At 42.1% G+C, this 21,735-nt stretch overlaps 1 protein-coding gene across 3 annotated transcripts in view; it reads left to right on the plus strand.

The window, feature by feature from the left end:
• The window catches only part of ddr2a (discoidin domain receptor tyrosine kinase 2a), a 158,463-nt gene that overhangs the window by 98,979 nt on the left and 37,749 nt on the right, over positions 1-21,735 (plus strand). The window lies entirely within an intron of this gene.

Raw genomic sequence — 21,735 nt, forward strand, 5'->3', positions numbered from 1 at the left:
TGTTATAAGTTTTACAGAAATTCTCATGGTTCTGCACTCAACGTTTGATAGACTTCATCGATTTCTAGAAACACTCTTGTGTTATTCACAATTAAGCAAGAAACTTGTTACTTTTTGCTATTATTGGACATACAAAAACAGTTGGAATCAATTAGAAATTACGTGAATATAGCAGATATTAATTCATGCAAGAACGCGTCTTCAGGTCTTAAATTGCAAGCAGTAATCAGTTTGAAGTCGAAGACAGATTTGCAAATAGCACTGTCTACCAAGTGCAGACTGCTAGCCCGCAGCAGGGGATGGATGCCTGGATATGATTTGGAAAGTGAAGTGACCATAGGCCAAACGTAAAACAATGGGTTGTGTTAATTAGCCTGCATCAAACCCAGGCAACATGAACCAAGTTTTTTTGCACCATTCTGACTGAGTTCAAGCTGGCATGCCAGACTGATGTTGTCACTTGTTACCTCAGACATGGTTACAGGTATTGTTGCTCAATCAATAGTTGGGACAGTTCTGCATTGAGAGTCAGCCCTAACAACTTTATGCTTGGGTGTCTGGGATCTCTGCTCCCAGAAGCCTTTACATCTAGTGAGATATTTTGTTCCAGCAAAGGTATTTGAACTTTCAGGGGAGATAGGTAATTCAAAGGAAACATTGCCAACCAAAAATATTGAACATGAATGAAGTAATTGTAACTATTGAAATTGAATCACCTGCTGTCATGTTTGATCTTAACGGTATAAAAATGTTTGAGTTTGGGAGACTCTCTACCAAGAGGGTCTCTAGCAGAATGCCTGCTTGTCATGACTAATAAAGGTCTTTTTGTGTCAATAGCTTCAGCATATCTGATCAGTCATAACACTGAACACTCAGCAAGGTTGTATAATTAATATTTCAGTAATATTTGAGTAAATATTGTTTGAGCACTTTAAATGATTCCTAATGAGTTTATGTAAAAGTGTGTGCATGGCATATGTAATCACACTAGCACATGTACGCACTTCGCTTAAAGTAAAGTACAATGGTTGTCCACAGCTCTGCTGGGTTTTTCTTTCAATTATTAGTGTTGAAGTTGCAACACGCGATCTGACTGCGATTCTAGAAGATGTCATTAACATTCTAAGATGTAAGGTAATGTAATTGGTGGAAATGTACATAATTTCCAACCACCAACATTGAGTTGGGGTTTCACTTTAACGGACTTGTCTGACGCGGTGAAGTAATTACATACAGTGTGTTCAGTGCTTGGAGTATGATGAATGAGGAGTTGTGGCTTTCCTTAAACATGAAACAACATCTTTTTTTTGCAAACACCTACAATAACTTTGATTTCTCAAAGGTTCTGATGAGGTGTCATCATTTGACACATGACAACTGGTTCTCATTCCATGGACGGTGCCTGACCTATTGAGTATCTGCTGTACTTTCTGCTCTTATTATGCACACCAAGTTCTCCAAACCAGGTTCAGTGAGAATCAGAATCGGGTTATTATAACTGCCATTAGTCATGAAATTTGTTTTGTGGCAGCAGTACAGGCATAACATTTTGCTACAAGTTGCAATAAATAAGTAAATAGCTATTGGGTTGATAAGTAAATAGTGCACTAAATGGACTATTGGACTATTTGAGAAATCTAATTGTCGGGAGAAAGAAGTTGTTACTAAAATGCTGAGTGTGCATCTTCAAGCTTCTATACTTCCTCCCTGATGGTTGTAATGAGAAGAGGGCACGTTCCAGATGGTGATGATGGATGCCTCCATCTTGTGACATGGCTTATTGAAGAATTTCTCATTGGTGGGAGGCTTGAACCTGTGGAGTAGGTTGAGTCTGAAACTTTTCACAATCCTGTTTGTTGGATCCTCCATACCAGATGGTGATACAATGAGTCAGAATGCTGTCCACAGTACAACCATACAAATTTGTGACAGTCTTCGGTGAAATACCAGATCTCTTCTAAATCTTAATGAAGTATAGCCACTTGTATGCCTTCATGATTGCATCATTATGTTGGGTCTAGGATAGATTATCTGAAATGTTGATGCCCAGGAATTCGAAACTGCTCAAACTTTCCACTGCTGATCCCTCGATGAGCATTGGTGTGTGTTCTCCTGACTTCACCTTCCTGAAATGTCATCACAGGCATACGCCTCCCCACAATGGGGAAAGCTTCAATAAGCCGAGTCACAAAATGGAGGCATCCATTGTTAAGGATCGTCATCATCTGGAGCATGCCCTCTTCTGATGGCAATCATTAGGGAGGAGGTACAAGATGTTGAGAGAGGTTGTTTTCATGAGAACATTTGTGCACCCTATTTCACTCCTGTACACCTCCATCTGAGATTCTTCCTACAACAGGTGAATTTATAGATGGTATTTGAACTGTGCCTAGCCTGACAGTTAAAGAGAATAGAGCAGTAGATCAGTCACTCCAAGGGAAGTTGACTGAGAGATGGATTCTAGGTAACACAACTGGGAAAAATCTGAACTATAGATGCTCCAGTGTGATATTTCAAATAATTTAAGAGCTCTTACTTCATGTTTCATCTGTGAAGTAGTCTTTCGACAGTGAATTTCTCTCTGATTTTACGAAGTTATGAACCATTGGCTTTTATGCTCGTATTCCCAGAATGAGACTTGAGGCCTAAAGATTTCAGGAATCCTTGTAATCCAATTTGCTTTCATACTTGGAGTCAGTTGTCCCTGAAGTAGATATCAAGCTGAATGTGTAATTCTTCCAATATATTTTTTCACTTCATAGCTCAAAGCTGCAATGCTCTTCTTTGTGATGTATTAATGGTCTGCCTTCCTCAAAATTGTAATTTGATAAATTTATTGCAGTAATATAAATTTTAGCTGAGTCCTTTTTAAAATGATCCTTCTAAAAATATTTTATTACTAAAAACAAATGTATATTAAACTGCGAACTAAATATTAATGACTGGAGATACTCAAAGATCAAAATAAATTTATCATCGAAGTACATAAGTCTCCATATACAACCCTGAGATCAGTTTCTTGTAGGATTCACAGGACCAAAGAAATACAGTAGAATCAACACAATGCTGTGCACAAAGAATGGCAAACAGCCAATGGACAAAAGAAGACTAAAGATTCAAGATTGTTTAATATATCCAGCACACAAGTGTAAAGGAGAATGAAGTAATTGTTACTCTGGATCTGATGCAACACAATAAGATAAAGAGCACAATTTAAAAATACAATAAATAAAAATACAAAAGATAGCTTGTATACATTGGATGTCCCTAAACTGACGCATAAGGTGACTGACAGGAAATGATAAAGTAGTGGCGGTTGGCGGTGTGAAGAGGTGGGTTGGTGGGTGGAGGTGTTGATCACTTTGAGTCTGGCAGTCCTTGCTTGGATGCTATGTAGCCTCCTCTCTGGGAGTGTGACACAATCCAGAAGTATTAGCTATAACTGGCACACAAATTGTGAGTTGGAGAGCTGGTAGGGCTCAGGCAAAAGCGAGACACGGCCTAGTGGAGTGGTCTGAGGCAGATTGGTGGGGCTTTGGCTCATTCAGGCTTCAGCAAGCTAAGTGCAGGTGGACTTCATTTTTTTTCCCCCTTGGTTTTTTTTTTGGAATAGAGAGCATGTCTTTTGGGTTAGTACTTTGCTCTGGGTGTCAGATGTGGGAATCCTGGGAATCTTCCAGTCTCTCATATGGCCACATCTGCACCAAGTGCTCCGAGATGCAGCTCCTGAGAGACCGTGTTAGGGATCTGGAGCTGCGGCTTGATGACCTACAGCAGGGAAAGTGAGCAGGAAGTAGACAGGAGTTAGTCACCCCGAGGCTGCAGGAGGTAGACAAGTTGGTAACGGTCAGGGAAGGGATGGGAAGAGCTCAGACAGTAGAGAGCATCAGTTTGGCCAACCCCTTCAGTAACTGTTATATCGTTTTGGATGCTGTTGGGGGGGGTGGTGACCTGTCAGCACGACCACGGCGATCGGGTCTCTGGCACTGAGCCTGGTTCCATGGTGCAGAGGGAGAGAAGATGAGGAATGTGGTAGTCTAGGGGATTCCATAGTGAGGGGAACAGACAGGAGGTTCTGTCAGCCTGATAGAGATACCCACATGGTGTGTTGCCTCCTAGGTGTCAGGGTACAGAATGTCTTGGATAGGGTGCAGAGTATCTGAAGGGAGAGGGTGAACAGCCAGAAGTCTTTGTACACGTTGGTACCAATGACATGGGTAGAAAAAGGGAGGAGGTCCTGAAGAGAAAATTTAGTGAGTTAGGTAGGAAGCTGAAAAGCAGGACCTCCAGGGTAGTAATCTCAGGATTGCTGCCTGTGCCACGTGCTAATGAGCACAAGAATAGCATGATCAGGTATATTAATGCATGGCTGAGAGACTGGTGTAGGGGGAAGGCTTTGGGTTCCTGGATCACTGGAGCCTCTTCTGGGGGAGGTACGACCTTTACAAAAAGAACTGGTTACATCTGAACCAAAAGGTGTCTGATATCCTCGCAGGCAGGTTTAATAGAGCTGTCAGAGAGGGTTTAAACTAATTTAGCAGGGGGATGAGAACTGGAGTGATAGGGCTGAGGAAGGGGAAAACAGAAATAAAACAAAGATGGCATGCAACAGAGATGATAGAAAGGACAGGCAGGAGATGAGGTATAATCAGCCAGTGGAATGAGTTACAGGACAATAGAGGCATAGTGCAGTTAAAACAGAAAGCAACAAATACCAGACTGAAACTGTTATATTTAAATGCACGCAGCATAAAAACTAAAATAGACAATCTTGAATGTCAGATACAGACTGGCAAGTATGATGTTGTGGCCATCTCTGAAACTTGGCTAAAGGACGACTGACATTGGGAGCTGAATATCCAAGTATATACGGTGTATTGGAAAGATAGGATATTAGGCAGAGGGGGTGGTGTACCCTGTGCATAAGAAACAATATTAAATCATTAGAAAGTGATGACATAGGATTGGAAGGTGTAGAGTCTCTGTGGGTTGAGTTAAGAAATAGAAAGGGTAAATGGACCCTAATGGCAGTTGTATACAGGCTTTCAAACAACAGCTGGGATGTGGATTACAAATTACAGCAGGAGATAGAAAAAGTGTCAGAAAGGCAATGTCATGATAATCATTGGGGATTTTAGCATGATAGTGGATTGGGAAAACCAGGCCAGTACTAGACCTCAAGAAAAAGAATTTGTAGAATGTCTAAGAGATGGCTTTCTAGAACAGCTTGTTGTTGAGCCCACTAGGCAATTGGCTGTGCTGGATTGGGTGTTGTTCAATGATCCGGAGGTGATGAGAGAGCTTAAGGTTAAGGAACCTTTAGGGATCAGTGATCACAATATGATTGAGTTCACTTTGAAATTTGAGAAGGAGGAATTATATTCCAATGTGTCAGTATTTCAGTGGAATAAAGGAAATTGTGATGGCATGAGAGGGGAACTGGCCAAAGTTGACTGGAAAGGGACATTAGCAGGAAGGACAGTAGAACAGCAATGGCTGGAGTTTGTGTGAAAAATGAGAGAAGTGCAAGACAGATATATTCCAAATAAGAAATTTTCAAATGGAAGAAGGACTGACAAGTCAGTCCATGGCTGACAAGTGAAGTCAGAGCCAAAGTAAAAGCAAAAGAGAGGGCATACAAGGAAGCCAAAGCTAATGGGAAGAAAGAGGATTGGGAAGCTTTTAAATACTTTCAGAAGGAAACTAAGAAGGTCATGAGGAAGGAAAAGATGAATTATGAAAGGAAGCTGGTGACTACCATCAAAGAAGATACTGAAAGTTTTTCTAAGTATATAAAGGGTAAAAGAGAGTTGAGGGTAGATATAGGGCCAATAGAAAATGACACTGGAGATTTTGTAATGTGAGAGACAGAGATGGCAGAGGAACTGAATGCATATTTTGCATCAGTCTTCACAGTGGAAGACATCTGCAGTATACCGGACATTCAAGAGTGTCAGGGGAAATGAAGTTAATGCAGTGAAGGTGCTCAGGAAGCTTAATGGTCTGAGGGTGGATAAATCTCCTGGACCTGATGGAATGCACCCTCATCTTCTGAAGGAAGTAGCTGAAATGATTGTGGAGGTATTAACGATGATCTTTCAAAAATTGATAGATTCTGGCATTGTACCTGATGACTGGAAAATTGCAAATGTTGTTCTGCTATTTAAAAACGGTGGGAGGCAGCAGAAAGGAAACTATAGACCTGTTAGCCTGACATCAGTGGTTGGGAAGTTGTTGGAATCGATTGTTAGGGATGAGATTACGGAGTACCTGGAGGAACATGACAGGATCGGCCAAAGCCAGCATGGTTTCCTGAATGGAAAATCTTTCCTGACTAACCTACTGCAATTTTTTGACGAAATTACAAGCAGCGTAGACAAAGGAGATGCAGTAAATGTGGTGTACTTGGATTTTCAGAAGGCCTTTGACAAGGTGCTGCACAAGATAAGATCTCAAGGAATTGCAGCGGAGTTATTAGCATGGGTGGAGCAAACAGAGTGGGAATAAAGGGATCCTATTTGGACTGGCTGCCAGTTACCAGAGGAGTCCCACAGGGGACGGTGTTGGGACCGTTGCTTTTTATGATGTATGTCAATGATTTGGACTATGGCATTTGTGGCCAAATTTGCCGATGATACAAAGATAGATGGAGGAGCGGGTAGTGTTGAGGAAATAGAATGCCTGCAGAGAGACTTAGATAGTTTAGGGGAATGGGCAAAGAAGTGGCAAATGAATTACAATGTTGGAAAGTGTATGGTCATGCACTTTGATGGAAGAAATAAATGGGCAGACTATTATTTAGATGGGGAGAGAATTCAAAATCCAGAGATGCAAAGGGATTTGAGAGTCCTTGTGTAGGATACTCTAAAGATGAACCTCCAGATTGAGTCAGTGGTGAAGAAGACAAATGCAAAGTTGGCATTCATTTCTAGAGGAATAGAATCTAAGAGTAGGGATGTGATGCTGAGGCTCAATAAGGCACTCATGAGTCCACACGAAGGATTGTGTGCAGTTTTGGGCTCCTTATTTTAGAAAAGATGTAGTGACATTGGAAAGGTTTCAGAGAAGACTCTCGAGAATGATTCCAGGAGTGAAAGGGTTACTATATGAGGAACGTCTTGTAGCTCTTGGGCTGTATTCCCTGGAGCGCAGGAGAATGAGGGGGGTCTCATAGAAACATTCCAACTTTTAAAAGGCCTGAACAGATTAGATACGGCAAAGTTATTTCCCATGGTAGGGGAGTCTAGGACAAGAGGGCACGGCTTCAGGATTGAAGTACGTCTATTTAGAACAGAGATGCGGAGAAATTACTCATCAGGGAGGTAAATCTGTGAAATTTGTTGCCATGAGTGGCTGTGGAGGCCAAGTCATTCAGTGTATTTAAGGCAAAGATGGGTTCTTGATTAGCCAGGGCATCAACGGGTATGGGGAGAAGGCAGGGAGTTAGGATGAGTGGAAAAATTGAATTAGCCCATGATTGAATGGTGGAGCAGACTCGATGGGCCAAATGGCCTACTTCTGCTCCTGCATCTTATGGTCTTCTAGTAGGGTGGGTGGGATCCTTCATGATTGCTACTTGCCCCTTTCTGCCACCTTTCTGTACACATGTCCTAGACAGCAGTTAGGCTGGTGCCAGTGATGTGTTGGGCAGTTGTAGAGTGGCCTCGTCTGCGCAGTGCTGTTTCCACACCTTGCAGTGATGCCGCTCATTAGGATGCTCTCTGTCGTGCATCTATAGGATGCCATTAGCATAGACATGCAAAGCCACTTCAAAAAGTCAAGTTGTCGGTGAGCTTTCCTGACTGTACAGAATGTGTTTTAGGAACTTGAGAGGTTGGGTGAGATGTGCACTCCCAGTTATGGAAAGTTTTAAATATATATAAATAAATAATACTGAGAACTTCTTGTGGAGTCCTTGAGAGTGGTTTGTGGCAACGCACACAAAATGTTGGTGGAACGCAGAAGGCCAGGCAGCATCTATAAGGAGAAGCACTGTCGACGTTTTGGGCCGAGACCTTTTGTCTGGACTAAATGAAAAAAGAGATAGTAAGAGATTTGAGAGGGGGAGGGGGAGACATGAAATGATAGGAGAAGACAGGAGGGGGAGGGATGAAGCCTAGAGCTGGAAAGTTGATTGGCAAAATGGATATAAGGCTGGAGAAGGGGGAGTGCCATAGGATGGAAGGCCTTGGAAGAAAGAAAGGGGGAGGGATTGTGGAATCAGTTCAGAGTGAAGTTGTCCACACTGGTTCAGGAGCCTGATGGATGAAGGGTAATAACTATCCTGAACCAGGTAATGTGGGAACTGAGGCTCCTGTACCTACTCCTGATAACACAAGAGGTAACCATGGGCTGGATGATGGGGGTTCTTGATGGATGCTACTTGCTTATGACAATGCTCCTTGTAAGGGTGCCCAATGGTCGGAAGGGTGTTGCCTGTGATGGACTGGGCTGTATTCACTTTTCTTTATTTGTAGGCTTTTGTGTTCTTGAACAGTGGTGTTTCCATACCAGGCCAGACAATGATAGGCAGATCAAGCAATATTCATGGAAGGAGAAAACTCTGTTAATGCGTCAGATCATTGCAGCCTCAGAGACAATAAAATACTATTTTGTCAGCAGTGGAACTGAAGTACAATTGAAGTGTTGCCCATGTACAGCCAGGAGAGGGGTGTGAGGGCTGATGCATTCCACTTGGGACGGTGTGGCGTAGTGTCCAGCCTGGAGTCAGTGCTGACCACAATTCCCAGCCCAACTCAGCATAAGACAAACTCTCTTGTGGTTCAAGTCTGGATATTTTTATTACTGGATGGCTGTATCTTACTGATGCCATTACGTTTGTGCAATGGGTGCTTTGTGGTTGTGTCTTTATAATATCATTTGCACTTGGCCCCAGAGTAACGCTGGCTCGTTTGGCTGTATTCATGGGTATTCATGTACGATTGAATGACAATTAAACTTGGTTGAGTTAAAAGGGAGTGGCACAATGGTGGAGCTGGAGCTGCTGCCTCATTGCTCTGAGGCTAGGGTTAAAATGTGGCCTCCAGTGCTTTCTGTGTGCAATTGCACATTCACCATCCTACCATGTGCTTCTTCTGAATGGTCCAGTTTCCTCTACACCCTAAAGACATACTGGGTGGTAGATGAACTGATGATTGTAAATTGCCCCATGTAGGTGGGTGTTAGAACTTGAGGGGTATTATTGAGAAAATGAGAAGAACAAAATGTGTAGGTGTAGTGTAGATGAGTATTTGATAGCAGACTCAATCTGCTGAAAGGTCTGTTTCTATATGACTCTTCAGCTCTAAGCTGATCTTGGTGCTACACACTGATTGGGAAAATTGCCTTTAAAGTACAATTTCTTTGGAATTTTCATAGCTGTAAAGTTTGAATTGTGGTAATTTCTGTCATAGAAATATAAGAATATAGAAATAAGACCGAGAGGAGGCTATTCAGACATTTTGACCCTACTCAATCATTCATTAAATTCATTTTATAAATTAAATTCAATCCTCTACCTCCACGTTCAGCACTCCCTGTATATCCCTTGATCCCTTCCATATCTCAAAATCCATTCACCATGAATGTCCTCATCCTGAGTAATTCTCCATGATCTGCTCTCTGAAGTCTAGAATTCCAATGATTCACAATCTCTGAGTGAAGAAACGTTTCCTCATCACCATAGGTGGCTGCACCCTTATTCCAACTCTGTGATCTCAAGTTTGAAACTTGAGAAATACCCTCCCAACATCAATCCTGTTGAGAGCTGAATGATTAATTATTTCAATGCGATTGCATTTCTTCTAAATTCTATTGAATATGGGCTTGGGTAAGAGGACAAAAACTGCTTACAGTACAGTATACTGTAGCATGGTATTGAACAGGAGCAAGTGCCTTGGTCTACAATACCTATGCCAACCATGATGAAAATCTATTCAATCCCATCTCTGCATTGATCTATATCCCTCAGTTGCAGGGGTTCCTGACCTGCGGTCCATGGATCCCTCAGTTAATGGTAAGGCTGCGTGGCAGAAAAAGTTGGGAACTCGTTCTATTGCTTACCCTTTCATGTGTTTGTCTAAATGCCCTTTAAACATAACTATTTTAGCTGTTTCTAGCACGTCCCCTGGCAGTGGACCAACATCCTTAGTGGGGAGAAAACTGAAAAGAGCCTCTTAAATCTTCTTTAAAAATCCCCCGCCCTCACTTTAAACCTATGTTCTTTAATATTAGACATTTTATCCTCTTGTTGCACTCCTTGGAGTGGCTTGTCATCTATTGGTCCCCACCAACACCCAGCTGGCCCTCACCTGTGGCTCCTCATAGCTGTTTGCATGCAACAGGGTCTACACCCTGGGCCACGGCTTTGACAGGCCAGCTAAACCAGGTGAGGGTAGCCGATGGGTCTGAAACCCTTGGTGAGATGGGAATTTGCTCATCCCAGCATGCGGAGACGGCTTCGGTGGATCAGTCGGAGGAAACCCCGGGGGTTTAATGGCTGAGAAGGCATTGCAGCAGCACATTGTGGAGTGTGCAGGGCGCGGCAGAGCGCTCAAGAAGATGCAGCCAAGGAAGTTGCCAGACGTCACGATTCTTCGTGCCACCGGATCCTGACTTCTGAGGCTTAGCGAGTGGAATCACATCTGTGCAAGATTTTTCCACTTTAATATCTTTCACGCACTGGTTATATTGTGCAACAAGGTTGGTGGTGCAGTGAGATCAGCACCGGGCTCGAGAACGGAGGTTCCCGAGTTCGATCCAGTGATAGGCCACCCCCCAGCACACTCTCTATCCGTGCCGGGTTGATGTTGAGCTCACAATTCGGCCTCGTAAAAAAAAACACTGCCACCCTGCACAATGTAGTCTTCCTTGGACCCTGAGAGACAACCATTGCAATCTAGGAAACTTTCAAAGGCCAAATGTAATGTTCGATTCCTGTTGGCTCCTATTCTAAAATTCCAAGGCAGAGCCATTAGAAGCAGGAACTTTGTTGGTTTTTACCTCAATTTCTTTATCTTTTATTAATGCCAATCTGTTTAATTTTTTACAATCCTTATAAAGTCCAATGTGCATTCATACCTTTCAGAGTCAAAATATGATCTTGCTGAATGTTTCCACCATTTAATAATTCCAAATTAAAATTTCTCCTGTTTCCACAAGTAAAGGGTCGACATTTACTTTACTGAACACTTTTTCATACCTATGGAGGCATTTGCATTCCTTCTAAATGTATACATAACAGCCGATTCATATCCTGAAGCTTTGCCAGCCATCAGGTTCCAAACAGAAATGGTTATTAAGTCAAATTTTATATTGAATGAGAAACAAATAGTCATTGTTTGGGAAGGCAGCAAGATCTCCAAGGCTGCTTTTCCTGTATTTACATTCTAAGGTTTTGTTACTCAGAAAGTGTAGCTGACCCTCTGCTCGAACTGTAAAATAGACATTAGCTGAGTCTAATGATAATGTAATGCATGCTGGAGCCAGTGGTAAGACAGTAAATATTAGGGAAACAAGCAGACCATTCATTTTACTTTTTTTCATGCTGATGCCAAGGCTTACAGCGCTGCCTAAGAATTGGCTCAAGCAACTGTAAAGTCAATGCAGTATCGAGGCTAGTACTTTTCCACTCTTTGCAATCAGAGCTGAAAGTCTTCTTTCATCACTGCGAAACCTACACATGCTTTCAGATTGAGAGTCTGCCACTGACAAGCTAAAACTATCTAATGCTTAACACCAGCAAGGCGAGTTGTGGGGGTGGGTGCTGAGTTACAGCGTTGGCTTAAAATTTAGAATGGAGTCCACCCTGAAGCTTAGGACCTGACTGACTAATGAAAATGATTGTGTAATGTCTCTAGCTTCTGAATCTGCTTGTTCGTCCAAAGATTCTGATTTACTTCAGTAGCCATTAGTCCCAATCACACCCCAAATCCCTCCCTGCACTCTCAAACCACACTGGGGCGAAACTAAAAGTCTTCAAATCACCAGCTTTTCCTTCTGAATCATAGTATCTCCGTACTATAATATTTTTTGTTTAGTTTAAAAAAAAGCTTGTTTTGCTTAGATGTAAACAGGCAACAATAAGGCAGTCCTGTTTGCTGCAGGATGTCATCAATGTACTGAGCTTTAAAGTTTGGTATTTCTTCAAACCAGCGAAGCAAACTTCTTTGGCTTTTCAGTAACATTCTGATTATTGATTATATTCTTATTTATCAGGATAAATTACAATATTTAATTCTGTTTTTCTTTTTAAAGATGTGAAATGTGAGGACTAAATTAGCCAATATCACTCATTCATTCAAGAGAGCAATGCTTTTTTTAAAAAAAGTCAACTATGGTTTCTCTACAGCAGCCAACACTTCTTTCAAGAAACTGTTGAACTTGAATTAAGTTTGTAAAGTGGACTAAATGATTTGGTATTGAGGGTAGCATTTAAAGATAAATGCCTGTGTAGAATTAGATGCAGGCAGTAATAGCTACCAAATGTTCAAGATAAGCATCTTCTCTTATTGAGCTTTACAGTGGAGAACAGAATTGCCCTACTGCATGAGATAATCACATTGTGTCATAGAGCACTACAGCACAGAAACAGGCCTTTTGGCCCATCTACTCCATGCTGAACTGTTATTTTGCCAGGTCTCATTGACCTGCACCTGGACTATAATCTTCCAAACACCTCCCATCCATGTAGCTACCTGAGCTTCTCCTAAATGTTGTAATTGAGCCTGCATCCATCACTTCTACTGGCAGCTTGTACCACACTTACACCATTTTCTGAATGAAGAAGTGCCCTCTATCAAATCTCCCTCATTCTCCTATGTTCCAGGGAATAAGGTCCTCAATCTATTCAAGCTCAACCTTTCCCTATAACTCGGCTCCTCAAGTCACAGCAACAGCCTTGTCAATTTTTTCTGTGCTCTTTTAACCTTATTGATATCTTTCCTATAGATAGGTGATCAGCTCGATGCACAATTCTCCAAATTTGGCCTCACCAATATTTTGTACAACTTCAGCATAACATCGCAATTCCTGTGCTCAATAATTTATGAAGACCAATGTGCCAAAAGCTCTCTTTATAACATAATCTAACTGTGAAGCCACTTTAATGGAATTACGGATCTGTATTCCCAGAGTCCTTTGTTCTGCTGCATTCCCCAGTGCCGTACTGTTCATTGTACAAGTCCTACCCTGATTTGTTCTCCCAAAGTGCAATACCCCTCACTTGCTTGCACTAAACTCCATCTGCCATTTTTCAGCCCATTTGGACAACCTTCCTCGTTGTCCAATGTGTGCCTGCAGCACACCATTAGACACAGAATTGCCATCGGAGGGGCAACTGTCTGCCACCACTCTCTGGCTTCTCCCACTGAGCCAATGTTGAATCCAGGATGACTACTTCATCCTGAGTGCCAAGAGACCGAACCTTCTGGACCAGCCTCCCCTGCAGAGCTTTGTTAAAGGCCTTCACGTCCATGTAGACAATGTCCACTCTCTTTCCTTCATCAACGTTCCCGGTAACCTCCTTGGGAAAAACTCCTGAAGATTGGTTAGACACGATATACCACTCAGTCATGTTGACTATCCCTAATCTGGCTCTGTCTGTCCAAATACTTGTATATCCTGTCCCTTAGAAAACCTTGTAATAATCTACCCACAGTTGGCCTCAGACTCACCAGCCTATAATTTTCCCAAGAATAAGGATGTGAACATTGTGAAATTAACAATGAGTCTGCAACTGCACGTTTTGTATGTTTCTCCATTTTTTTTAATGTTCCTATCAATCAGTCATTGTTGCATAAAATTCAAACCTATCTCACTATTTCTCTTCCGAAAATAAACTAAATGTAAATCAAAAACTGAATCTTTTTCACTTGGAAGTACAGCACTGCACATATACCATAAAACAGAGGAGCAGAATTAGGCCATTCAGCCCATCGCGTCTGCTCTGCCATTCCATCATGGCTGATCCTGGATCCCACTCAACCCCACACACCTGCCTTCTCGCCATATCCTTTGATGCCCTGACCAATCAGGAAACAATCAACTTCTGTCTTAAATATACCCACAGACTTGGCCTCCATTGCAGTCCATGGCAGAGCATTCCACAGGTTCACTACTCTTTGGCATTAGCGGCGGACCAATCGATTCAGAGAGAGAGAGAGAGAGCTTCACACAGGTCAGGGAGAAGAGTTTTAAAAAGGAGCGTTTCGGAGGGCTCAGCGCATTAGAATAGTGGGTATGACTGCGAAGCCAGTTTTCTGTTCTGAGTGTCAGATGTGGGACGTCCAGGAGACTTCTAGCCTCCCTGCTGGCCACATTTGCACCAGGGGCATCGAGCTGCAGCTCCTTAAAGACCGAGTTAGGGAACTGGAGTTGCAGCTCGATGGCCTTCGACTTGTTAGGGAGAGTGAGGAGGTGATAGACAGAAGCCACAGGCAGGAAGTCACCCTGGGGCCACAGGAGACAAATAAGTGGGTGACCATCAGAAGAGGGAAGGGAGGGTGTCAGGTAGTGGAGAGCTGCTGAAGTGGTGGCTGTCCCCCTTAACAATAAGTACTCCATTTTGAGTGCAGTTGGGGGGATGACCTACCTGAGGAAAGGAACAGTGGCTTATCTCTGGCCCTGTGGCTCAGAAGGGTAGGAAACGGAAGAGGAGGGCAGCGGTAACAGAGGACTCTATAGTCAGGGGGACAGATAGGTGATTCTGTGGACAAGAAAAAGAAACAAGGATGGTAGTTTGTCTCCCAGGTGCCAGAGTTAATAATGTTTCTGAGCGCGTCCACAGTATCCTGAAATGGGGATGGGTGAACAGCCAGAGGTCGTGGTACATAATGGTATCAATGACATAGGTAGAAAAAGAGTGGAGGTCCTGAAAACAGAACACAGGGAGTTAGGAAGGAAGCTGAGGAGCAGGACCTCAAAGGTATTAATTTTGGGATTGCTGCCTGTGCTATGCGACAGTGAGTATACAAAATAAAATGAGATGTGGTTGAAGGACTGGAGCAGGGGGCAAGCATTTGGATCATTGGGTCCTCTTCTGGGGCAGGTGTGACCTGTACGAAAAGGTTTGCTAATGCTTTTGGGGAGGGTTTAAACTAGATTTGCAGGGGGCTGGGAACCGAACTTAAGAGGCAGAGGATGGGAAGGTTGGAGTACAAGTAGAGACGGTTTGCAGGGAGTTTGTGAGGAAGGGTAGGCAGCTTTTAGAGTAAAGTTGCACTCAGCTGGATGGTTTCATTTGTGTTTATTTTAATGCAGGGAGTATCATATATAAGGCAGATGAACTTAGAGCATGGATCAATATGTGGAACTATGACATTGTGGCCATTACAGAGTCAGGAGCAGGAATGGCTGCTGAGTGTGCCGGGTGTTAGGTGTTTCAAAAAGAACAGAGTGAAGCAAAAGAGGTGGGGGCATGGCAAAAGAGGTAGGGATAGTGCTACGGCTGCAGAAAAGGAGGAAACCATGGAGGGATGATCTACTGAGTCAACGTGGGTGGAAGTCAGAAACAGGAAAGGGGCAATAACTCTACCGGGTGTTTTTTTTTAATAGACTACACAATGGTAACGGATGTCGAGGAGCAGATAGGGAGGCAGATTCTGGAATGGTGCAATAATGGTTGTTGTGATGGGAGATTTTAACTTTCCTAACATTGACTGGTATCTCCTTAGAGCAAGGGGTTTAGATGAGGTGGAGTTTGTTAGGTGTGTTCAGGAAAGTTTCCTGATGCAATATGTAGATAAGCCAACTAGAGGAGAGGCTGACTTGATATGAACCTGATCAGGTGTCAGATCTCTTGGTTGGAGAGCATTTTGGAGGTAGTGACCACAACTCAATCTCCTTCACCATAGCACTGGAGAAGAATAGGAGCAGACAATTTGGGAAAGCACTTAATTGGGGTAGGAGAAAATATGATGCTATTAGGCAGAAACTTGAGAGCATAAATTGGGAGCAGATGTTCTTGGGGAAATGCATGGCAGAAATGTGGCATTTGCATGGAGTTCTGCATAGGTATATTCCACTGAGGTGGGGAAAGGGTGGTAGTGTTAAAGAACCATGGTGTAAAAAGGATGTAGGAAATCTAGTTAAGAAGAAAAGAAAAGCTTATGAAAGGTTCGAGAAACTAAGTACTATTAGAGCTCTAGAAAATTACAAGGTTGCTAGGAAGGAGCTTAAGAGTGGAATTAAGAGAGCCAGAAGGGGCCATGAAAAGGCTTTGATAGACAGGATTAAGGAAAACCCAAAGCCATTCTACAAGTATGTGAAGAGCAAAAGGATAAGACATGAGAGAATAGGACCAATCTGGTGCGATAGTGGAAATGTGTGCATGGAGTCGGAGGAGGTAGCAGATGTACTAAATGAATACTTTGCTTCAGTACTCACCAGGGAAAAAGGCCTTGGCAATTGCAGGGATGTCTTTCAGTGGACTGAAACACTTGAGCTATAGACATTAAAAAAGAGGATGTGCTGGAGCTTTTGAAAAGCATTAAGCTCGATAAGTCACCGGGACTGAATGAGATGTACCTCAGGCTACTGTGGAAAGCGAGGGAGGAGATTGCTGAGCCTCTAGCAATGATCTTTGCATCTTCAATAGGGGCAGTAAGAAGTACAGGAGGATTGGAGGGTTGCTAATGTTGTTCCCTTGTTCAAGAAAGGGAGTAGAGATAGCCCAGGAAATTATAGACCAGTGAGTCAGACTTCAGTGGTGGGCACGTTATTGGAGAATATCCTGAGAGACAGGACTTATGAACATTTGGAGACAGATAATCAGATTAGGGATAGTGAGCATGGCTTTGTCGAAGGCAGGTCATGCCTTACGAGCACGATTGAACTCTTTGAGGATGTGATTAAGCACATTGATGAAGGTAGAGCAGTGGATGTAGTGTATATGGATTTCAGTAAGGCATTTGATAAGGTTCCCCATGCAAGGCTCCTTCAGAAAGTAAGGAGGCATGGGATCCAAGGAGATCTTGCTTTGTGAATCCACGATTGACTTGCCCACAGAAGGCAAAGGGTGGTTGTAGATGGTTCGTATTCTGCATGGTGGTTGGCGACCAGTGGTGTGCCTCAGGGATCTGTTCTGGGATCCCTCCTCTTCATGATTTTTATAAATGACCTGGATGAAGAAATGGAGGGATGGGTTCATAAATTTGCTGATGACCCAAAGGTTACAGGTGTTGTGGATAGTGTGGAGGTCTGTCAGAGGTTACAGTGGGACATTGATAGGATGCAAAACTGGGCTGAGAAGTGGCAGATGGAGTTCAACCCAGGTAAGTGTGAGGTGGTTCATCTTTGTAGGTCAAATATGACAGGATATAGTATTAATGGTAAGGCTCTTGGCAGTGTGAAAGATCAGAGGGATCTGGGGTCCGAGTCCATAGGACACTCAAAGCTGCTACGCAGGTTGACTCTGTGGTTGAGAAAGCATACGGTATATTGGCCTTCATCAATCATAGGATTGAGTTTAGGCACTGAGAGGTAAAGTTGCAGCTATATAGACCCTGGTCAGACCCCACTTGGAGTACTGTACTCAGTTCTGGTCGGCTCAATATAGGAGGGATGTGAAAACCATAGAAAGGGTGCAGACGAGATTCGCAAGGATTTGCCTTGGTTGGGAGCATACCTTATGAGAGTAGGCTGAGTGAACTTGGCCTTTTCTCCTTGGAGCGATGGAGGATGAGACGTGACCTGATAGAGGTGTATAAGATGATGAGAGGCATTGATTGTGTGAATAGACAAAGACTTTTTCCCAGGGCTGAAATGGCTAGCATGAGAGAGCACAGTTTTAAGGTGCTTGGAAATAGGTACAGAGGAGATGTCAAGGGTAAGTCATTTACACAGTCGTGAGTGCGTGGAATGGGCTGCCGGCAACGGTGGTGGAGGCGGATACAATAGTGTTTTTAAGCGACTCCTGGACAGGTACATGAATCTGAGAGGGCTATGAGTAACCCTAGGTAATTTCTAAAGTAAGGACATGTTTGGCACAGCTTTGTGGGCCGAAAGGCCTGTATTGTGCTGAGGGTTTTCTATCTTTCTGTGTTTAAAAAAAAAAAAAAATTCCTCTTTACCTCTATCTCAATAAAGATAATAAAGCTTGATGGAGAATTATATCTAAATGATTATGTTCATTGATTTTACATGGGGAAACATCATTGCAGGCTTTTAAAATATATTACAACATTTTGGATCCTTCAATAACTTTCATCACAGAGACGATGTTTGTTTATATTGTATAAAATTCAGTATCAAAGTGTTAAGTCTATTCAATAGCCATTGTGGGCTTACAAGTTAGAAAAATATTCCACTCATCATGCAGCCTTCTGCCATTATGTAACAACCTGATATTACTCTACAAATGGAGTTCCACCTTTTCTATACCATGGGCCCCTACCATTAACCAAGGGGTTTGTTAACCCCAGATTGGGAACTGTTGCTCTCGAACCACCTGCTGACAGACCTTCCCACTGTCATTGAAATATTGAAGTCCTGATAGATAGTGGACTAAACACTTCTATGTGAAAACATTTGACCAAGTACTCACTGTTCGTCCATCTCCCTTGCAGTACTAAAGAACCGTGCTTACAGCACTCTCTTTTGCCGGCATTTTTATCCATAAGCGCCACCAGCATTGTTAAATGCCTGAAGTTATGTTTCACAAATAAAACATTCTTTATGATCCTTAGTTCATTTCAAAAAAAAGTACTGACAGAGGTATTGTCGGATATTAATGGGTTAAACCTTTGCTCTGTGCAGAGGGAAAATGGGCCATGCAGGCAATGGGTTATTGAAGTCCTCATAAGTAATCAGCTGAGAGAAAATAAGACACCTTGTAAAGCTTATTAACTTTTTGACCGTCAGCATTATGAGAAAGTAACAAGGCTGAATTTTGATCCAACATCACTCAACCTAATCCCACACCCTGAGCTTTACACTATCAACTGGAGACAACTGTTCGGCCTCGTGTAAGATTGATATTTACAACTTTCTCACAGTTCAAGGATGAAAGTAAATTTATTATCAAAGTACATATGTCACCGTATACAACCCAGAGATTCATTTTCTTGTAGGCGTTCATAATAAATTCAAAGGAACAATAGGATCAATGAAAAACTACACACAACAAAGATGGGCAAACAACCAATGTGCAAAAGACAATATACTGGGCAAATACAAAAATAGGAAAAAATAATACTAAATAAATAAGCAATAAATACTGAGAATATGAGTTGTAAGTCATTGAAGGTGAATTCATAGGTTGAAGAACTAGTTCAGTGTTGGGATGAGTGAAGTTATCCCCTCTGGTGAAAGAGCCTGGCGATTGAGTGGTAATCACTGTTCCTGAACCTGTTGGTGTAGGATCTGAGGCTTCTGTACAAAGTTCCCTCTATTTTGTTATGACCAGTGTGTGGAAAAATCTTGTGCTGAACAATATATTCCCAGTGACAATAACATGTGCATCCTGAATTTTTAAGTGGAAGTGAACCTGAAGCTATTCTAAGGATAATAAACCATTCCACTTTAAATGAACTAGCAGTCCTTTTGTGCTTCATACCCTTTGCTACTTTGTAATTTGACACAGTGCATCAATAATTTCTTCAATAAAAACAGTATAAATAAGCCAGTTCTAAAATCTGAAGATAAATCATCGCAAACGTTACATTGTCAACACCATCCGCTCAGAAACCAGAAAAGGAAATGTGATTGTGTACGATTGTGAAATACACTTAACATGCTAATGAGGTAGAGGGTGGCTAGTTTCTTTGTGCGTAGTGGCAAAAGATGTGTGCCTCCTTAAGGAACATTTCTCCCGTATCACCTTCCTGATGGCAGCAGCGAAAAGAGAGCATAGCCTGGATGAGGGGGTCCTTGAAAATGGATGCTGCTTTTCTGTGACAACGCTCCATGTAAGTGTGCTCAATGATTGGGGTGGGAGACTTTACCCATGATGGCCTAAGCTGCATCCATTTCTTCTTGTATGCTTTTCCATTCAAGGGCATTGTAGTATCCATACCAGGCCATGATGAAACAACTTGGTCTACTCTCCACTCTGCACCTTTATGTAATTAAACCCAAGTATGTAATGTTAGAAAGTTCCACCTGCGTAGAGATGAAAATGAGGTTTACCGATTTTTTTTTTTAAAAAGAGAATTTGAAAAAAAAATGCTATGCGCAAGAGAGGTGTGACTGATGCAGACGCAGACAAAGAGAAAAACAAAAGAATGATTAGAAGCTGAAGACGTGAACTGTTAAGAGTGGAATTAGTATTGAGTATCTTTACCCTACTAATTTGAAAACCTCAGGGTGAAACCCCTGGAGGAGAGACAATAGCAATAAAAGATTTATTGAAGCTATGGCTATAACATGCAGTAGCTTTAGCAAGAGAATATCAGCAGAGACCAGTGTCCAAAATCCCTACCGTGTAGTTGGGAATTAGTTCTGTAAGTCATACCAAGACATTTGGTCAAGTTTTTGTAAAAGTTTCTGAATTGACTTTCTGTGGATGATCAACTATTTCATCCAATGAACCAAGAAACAAGATGGTGAGCCACCCAAGATAATGAACTAGCGTAGGAACGAAATGTGTAAAGACACAGAGGATTCAATACGGCTGGATGTACAGGTTTATTTTCATTTGAAGAATCTGAATTTGATTTTCTGCAAGAACTGATTATTTTTGCAAAGGCTTTGATAAGTTATTGAATGAGATTTACTTTGTTTAAAAGTTGTGATGTTGGAAAATTGCCGTGAAGGGAGTTAAACTGTATATATTGTTTTTGAATTTAAATTTAAACTTGTAGATATACTGCCTGGAACTGAAACTGAAGTTAACTATAATACTCAAGAATAGGAATTGTATTTGGTTTTCTAACTAACTAGGAATAAGTAAAAAGGAAAGTTTAGTCTGTAAACTTTTAAATAGGGAATAACACTAGATCTAATTTGTTGGAGAGATTAGAGTAGTAAAGGAATCTCTCTGATCCTAATTAACAGGGAATTTGTTGTGGTTTGATATCTAAGATTTGGAACCTAAACAGAATATTGGAATTTTGAATTGTTCTTGCTCATATAAATATTTTATACATATTGTTTTTTTTCTTATAAACAAAACTTATCTCCAGAAGTTTGTGGTTTCTATTCACTGCCTCCTGATTCCTGGAATATTCTGATGGCCCACTAGCACCAAGTGTAGTACTGTGTAATTTGATTTTCTCAGAGCGTGGTGTTGTCAGACATGATAAGACGGGTGCCACACAGGTGTTACATTAAGAAGTTTGTCAAAGTTTTAGATGGCATGCTGAATCTTCACAAACCTCTAAGAAAGTAGAGGCTTTGGTGTGCCTTCCCTGTAATGGCAGTTGCATGGTGCTGGGCCCAGGACAGATCCTCTGAAATGATAGCGCCGACCAATTTGAAGTAGCTGACCCTCTGAGGACTGCCTCATGGACCTTGGGTTTCCTCCTCCTGTAGTCAATAGTCAGCTCTAGGTTTTGCTGACATTAAGTGAGAGGTGGTAGTTGTGGAACCACTCAGCCAGATTTTCAATCTCTCTCCTATATAATAATTTGTCGCTGAAGTTGATTCAGCCAGCAACAGTAGTGTCGTCAGCAAACTTAAATATGGCATTGGCCACCTGATTTAAGTTAGTTCACCCTGTGACATGATTGAATATTCCTATAAATGGATTAATGTAGATAGTAGTGTGCTTTGCCAAACCGCTGACCTCTTTGTCTTCTC

This window comes from Hypanus sabinus, chromosome 11 (assembly GCF_030144855.1).
Source record: "Hypanus sabinus isolate sHypSab1 chromosome 11, sHypSab1.hap1, whole genome shotgun sequence".
NCBI lineage: Eukaryota > Metazoa > Chordata > Chondrichthyes > Myliobatiformes > Dasyatidae > Hypanus > Hypanus sabinus.